Source organism: Diabrotica virgifera, chromosome 3 (assembly GCF_917563875.1).
Source record: "Diabrotica virgifera virgifera chromosome 3, PGI_DIABVI_V3a".
Lineage (NCBI taxonomy): Eukaryota > Metazoa > Arthropoda > Insecta > Coleoptera > Chrysomelidae > Diabrotica > Diabrotica virgifera.
In genome coordinates, this window is record NC_065445.1 from 25,916,123 (window position 1) to 25,922,339 (window position 6,217).

The following is a 6,217-nucleotide window of genomic DNA, read 5'->3' on the forward strand; positions in this document are numbered from 1 at the left end:
GCAGGTGCGCATTTTTTCGTCTTTAGTGAGGTGGTTTATGCGCATTTCTGGTTCCCTCAGTTTGATCGGTGTTGTGTCATCTACTGCGCAAATAGCGCGATGTAAAGTAGATGTCTCAGCTTGCAACTGAAAATAATTTCTTAAATTAGCAATTTGTTTATCTAATTGCTCACCTATATCCATAAGTCCTCTTCCTCCTAGATTCCGTGGTAATGTTGTTCTTTCTACTGCACTTTTAGGATGGTGTTTTTGTGCCTTTGTGAGGTGTGTTCTTACTTTTCGCTGAAGATTCTCTATGTCCGTTTTTGTCCACTTAACAATGCCAAACGAATAGCTAAGCGCGGAACATGCGTAGGTGTTTAGTGCCTCAAACAAATTTCTACTGTTAAGTTGTGAGCGAAGCAGCTGTTTTACCCTTCGTATAAACTCTGTAGTTATCTCTGTTTTCATTTGTTTATGGTCAATTTTCCGCGCTTGCTTTACTCCAAGATATTTATACATATCGTTTTCACCCATGGCCTCGATGTTCTGGCCATTTTGCATATCGAATCCTCCGGGCTGTACTTTTCCTCTGACTATATTTAAAATACGGCACTTGTCTAGTCCGAAGTGCATACTAATATCATTAGAAAAAGTTTCTACATTTTTTAGCATCTCATCGAGTTGGTTTCGAGTGGAAGCCATTAATTTCAAATCGTCCATATACAATAAATGATTAAGCTTCGCCACCACATTGTTGTTATTTTTGATGCTAAAACCTGCGTCTGTGGAGTTCAATAGCTGAGATAGTGGGTTCATAGCTAGACAGAACCACAGAGGACTCAACGAATCTCCTTGAAACAGGCCCCGGCTGATTGCGATATTTTCAGTTTCGATGTTAATTTCACCAGGTATTTGAAGGTGAATTCTAGTTTTCCACTCTGTCATTATATGCTCTAAAAAGGTCACTATATTATCATCGACTTTATATATTTTCAATATATCTATAAGCCATTCATGCGGCACTGAATCAAAGGCCTTCTTGTAATCAATGAAGGCAGTAAATAGATTCCTCTTTTTGGAATATGCCTGGTTAGAAATGACTGAGTCGATGATGAGTTGTTCTTTGCATCCCATGGAACCCTTAGCGCATCCTTTCTGTTGAGGTTCTATGATATTGTTCAGAGCACAGTGTTGGTAGATACGCCGGGCTACACAAGATGTGACCAATTTATACAAAGTTGGAAGACAAGTAATTGGGCGGTATTTGGCTGGATCTTGGGTGTTATTTTGATCCTTCGGTATTAAATAAGTGGTACCCTGAGTTAGGAATGCTGGTATATCCTGCGTATTAGAAATAACATGATTAATTAATGTTGATAAGCATTCATGAACACTCCAAAACTTCTTGAGCCAAAAGTTTTGAACTCCATCTGGTCCAGGAGATTTCCAGTTATGAAGCTCTTTGATGATATTTGAGACTTCTTCAGAAGTGAAGGGTTCGTAAAGGGTAGTAATGTAGTGTTGGCAGTTCTGTGTCGTATCTTCTATCCATCCAGCATTGTTGTTAAGAGCAGCTGGTGTGGAAAGTTGATTTCCCCAAAACTCATGAATTTCTTCTTGGCTTGAGTAAGTCTTATCGACACGTTCTACAGTGGAATTGAGTTTTCGATAGAACGCCTTCTCAGAACTCTCAAAAAGAGCATTGTCGCTTTTGCGGTTGTTACTAACTTTGTACCTCCTTAGTCGCCCTGAATAAACGGAGAGTTTTTGTTTGAATGTATCCAGACACTGATGGGCTGTGTTGTTTTCTGGATCATATCTTGAGTGTCTTGCGGTACTCAGCATTATTTCTTCAGCTCTCTTGATGACTTTTCTACTTGTTACACCTCGTACGTATTCTGTGACTATACCAATATCCTTACGTAGTAGTTCAATCTTTCCGAGCAGTCTTTTTTCCCAAGGTGCAATTCTGTTACCAGTTCTTTCGTTATTAGTACCCCGTCGTGTTCTGATCTTAACGCCCATTATATTAGCAATTGCTGTTGCTGCACAGTAGATTAGCATGTGCAAATATTCTAATGTGTGGGCTTCTGCGACATAATTGGGTAGGACTTCAGTGTTCACAATTTGTAACAGCGCACCTAGTTTCTTACAAGAGTTTATTCGTGGTAGCGGTGGTCTGCTAAGTGGGTTTGTTCCATTAAACTCCTGTACCGCACGTGCCATTTCGCTTACTAGGTTATCACGTAACTCGTTGTTTTCCTGCTCTGCGATACGATATTATTATTATTATTATTATCCAGATTTAGCCATAAGACTCACACTCCCTCTAAGGGGAAAATTGACTCATTCCAGATACCTACGGTATCAAAAGGATTAAGCTCTGGTGGGACTCTTTCCGTGTTTTCGAGCCCTAGGTGACTTGGTATGCTGGAGTTTCTCCCAGAAATTTTCGTACGCATCTGGCCGTCGCAAGTAGTACAGCTTTCTGCATGGTATTATAAAGGTGTTCATTTAGACCCAGCTTTTTTATGCTTTCGAGGAGGGTCTTCGGAATGACTCCAGTAGTAGACATAATAATCGGTATCGTCTGGGTACTTTGCATTCTCCATTGCCTTCGTATTTGAATTTCCAGATCTCTGTACTTGGCGATCTTTTCAGTAAATTTACTACGTAGATTATTGTTGTTAGGTATCGCCACATCAATTAGGCCCGGTTTTTCAGTGAGCGGTTAAAATTTTGGTTAGCTAACCTAGTTTAAATTTTAGCCAATATTTTAACCCTCATAGCGTTTTTCAGTGCTTTAAATCAAGTTAAGAAAATCTCGGATAGTTAACCACTTTTTTTCTTCTGTTGGCAGCAGTAACTGTACGTGCGCATGTGCAATTCGAGAAATAATGATTAATTTGACAGAAAAATAAATAAAAGACAATTTCATAACCAAATTAAAAAAGTGATTAATGCAATGCAATATCAAGTTCGGAATCTTCGTTTAGTTCATAACGTCTACCTCGGTTTCATAAAGAAGAGAATTAGAATTACTGGGACGATTTAAACTTTTTTCCGATTTTGTTTGTCAAAGACCACGGTCTTATCACTATTTGAACAGATTGACCAGGAAATAAGAAGTCAGACTCTTTGGCAAATAATTAAGTATTTTGCTGTGTAGACAAATATAAAATAATCTTTTTAAAATATTACTAGGAATCATGCATTAAATCCTGTTACAGTAAGTGTAAACATAGGTACCTGTTACATATATTTTTAAATATATTTCCTTATAATTCCTCCCTGTATAATAACGATAATAATTTATAATTTCAATAATAATAAGGAGGTATTAGAATACTTCACGCGATGAAAGAAAATAACATAGCTCAACTAATCCCTTCTGTCAGGCAGGTACTCAAAAAAATAAACATGAACATGATGCATTCACTGCACCAATGCGCAAGCGTAACCGAAAAATTCGGAGTTAAACCATCTAACGAGGATCGGTTAAAATCGTGGTTAACTTAAATCTGAAAAACCGGCCCTTAGTGTTGTCTGTCTTGTTAATTTATTAGCTAGTACGAGATCTGGTCTATTATGTGCCACTGTTTGGTCTGTGAGTACAATGCGGTCCCAGTATAGCTTGTAGTTGCCATCCTCAAGCATACTCTCAGGGACGTATTGATAATACGGGAGATGGTCCGTTTGGAGAAGTCCCAGCTTGATAGCTATTTCTTGATGAAGGATTTTTCCCTGGCCAGCAAATGCCTGGCAGCCCCCCTGTAGGGCCCTACAGGGGGGCTGCCAGGCATTTGCTGGCCAAAAAAAGGAAATCACAATAAAGATGCATTAGAAATAAACAAAACAAGACACGTTGAATGTTACGAGGAGCACTCCCGAATCATGATTTACAATGTATAAACTTTGTAAATCATGATTTGGAATTTAGGTACAATTTGGCCTTTCTTTTTTTCTTCTTCCGGTCAGCTTCCATTGTAATATTTTCTTTGTTGTTTTTGTATCTTCTTGTCTCTGGGCATGTCCCAGCCATTACAGTCTTTGACTTTCACAAATCTTAAAATAACGTTCCCTTAATTTAATTCGTTAGTCTGGCTACTTACAGAATTATTTTGATCGATTTATGTGCCCAGATATTATGTGAAGGCATCCAAACGTTCTATTGCGATATTATTTTCATTGTCAGGTGTTCTTTTGACGACCATCTACCTACTTCGATTTTGTTTTTTGTCAAATATATTACAAGGCAAAAATGGAGATGGGCTGGACATGTTGCAAGAATGAAAGACGACATGTGGACAAAAAATTGCTTGATAGTGACCAAGGGCAGACAAGAGGAAGACCAATTGGATAGCAGAGGTGCAGAACAGAAAAAGATGGAAATATCTGGAAAAGGCCTATGTTCAACAGTGGACAAATCAGTGCTGATTGATGATGATGATGATATAAGATAATAGTCATAACAGTTATGAAGTGTAACCCTTAATGATGGGCAAGTAAACGAGAGCAATATAAAAAATGTAGGTCTGTCTATTGAATGGAATACTCAATGAAAAATCATCACCATTATCATTCAACCCGGATCCATCCACTGCTGGATATAGGTCTCTCTCAGTTTTTTCCAGTTGTTTCTGTTTTGTGCTGTTTTCATCCAATTTTTGTCGATCTGTTTTATGCCATCTTGTTGGCAGACGACTTCTACTTCGATAATATTCTTCTTGTCTTGGTCTCCAGTGTATTATTCGCTGTGTCCATCTGTTATCCGACATTCTAGCTATGTGCCCTGCTCAATTTCACTTTAGGGTAATAATTCTTTCTATGGCATCTGTCACTCCTGTTCTTCGTCGTATTTCCTTGTTCCTAATTCGAACCCCACGAGAAATGCCTAACATTGAGCGTTGCATGGCTCTTTGGGTAACACAAATTTTATTTCTTACTTTCTTGATTATTGTTAAGTTTCTGCACCATATGTAAGTAGGTACTGGCAACACGCACTGATCAAAGACTTTTCTTTTGAGACACATAGTCATTTCTGACTTAAGGACATAGATGACACATGACACGAATGCCATCCAAGTGAAGTCCTATGCGGCGGCTTAGTTCGCACGTTTGATTATTATCTCTTCCTATCCGTATCTCATGCCCTAAGTACTTATAAGAGGTGGTTTCTTCAATAGGCATGCCATTTACTGAAATATTTTCGCTTAACACAAGATTTGTTATGCTCTGTGTTTTTGTATGGTTGATTTTTAATCCAATTTGTAGGGAGGCTAGGTATAGTTTCTACAGTTGCGATTTTGGATCATCGATGCTGTCAGCAAAAAGAATAAATGTTGTAAACAATTTTGGCGAAAGTGTGTCTCCTTGTCGCACTCCCCGTTTTATTTTAAAAGCGTTGGTCTTTTGATCTGCCAGTTTCACGCTTGCTGACGCATTTTGATAGATGTATTTGATCATGTTGATGATGTTGATTTTTTATTTAGCGTATGGCTTAAGTATATCACAGAATATATTTAGATTTATGCATTATACAATGCATCACAAACAGATGTCCAATTTTTTTATATATTCGATTGACCCTTCGGTTGCCATTACAAAGTCTATAGGGTCGCCTGTGTATGCTCTGCGTGGGCAGTCCTGAACAATGTGACTGATCGTCTGTCTTGCAGCGCCGCAGTCACAAGAAGGCGAGGGGAGTTTACCCCATCTGTGGAGGGAGTCGGCGCATCTTCCACAGTTTGTTCGAATTCGATTAAGGGCTGCCCAAATCTTACGGGGACGTTCAAATTCGCCAGGTTTCCCTATGATGTCCGGTAGACTATGGTAATGCGGATCTGTCCTACTTTCCCAATCTTCTCTCCATCGGGTATTTAAGTCAAAGTTGGATTGCTGCAGCGCTTGAGCAGATTGTAGAGGGGGTAACCTGGATCGGAGACGGTTTCCAAGAATATCGGGGATGTCGTTGTGGACTAGAAGCTGGCGACTGTCCATTATTTTGTTATATTCTTTAACCAATGCATGTTCGCGGCGTAGGTTGGGTGGTGCTATATTACTAAGGGTAGGTAGCCACATTGTAGGGGTGGGCTTAATTGTGCCTGTTATCATACGCATAGTACGGTTTAGTTGGGTGTCGACCAGGTGGGTATGCCTGCTATTTAGCCACACTGGAGCACAGTATTCTGCCACCGGATATATCAGGCCAAGAGCAGATGATCTTAATGTTGAT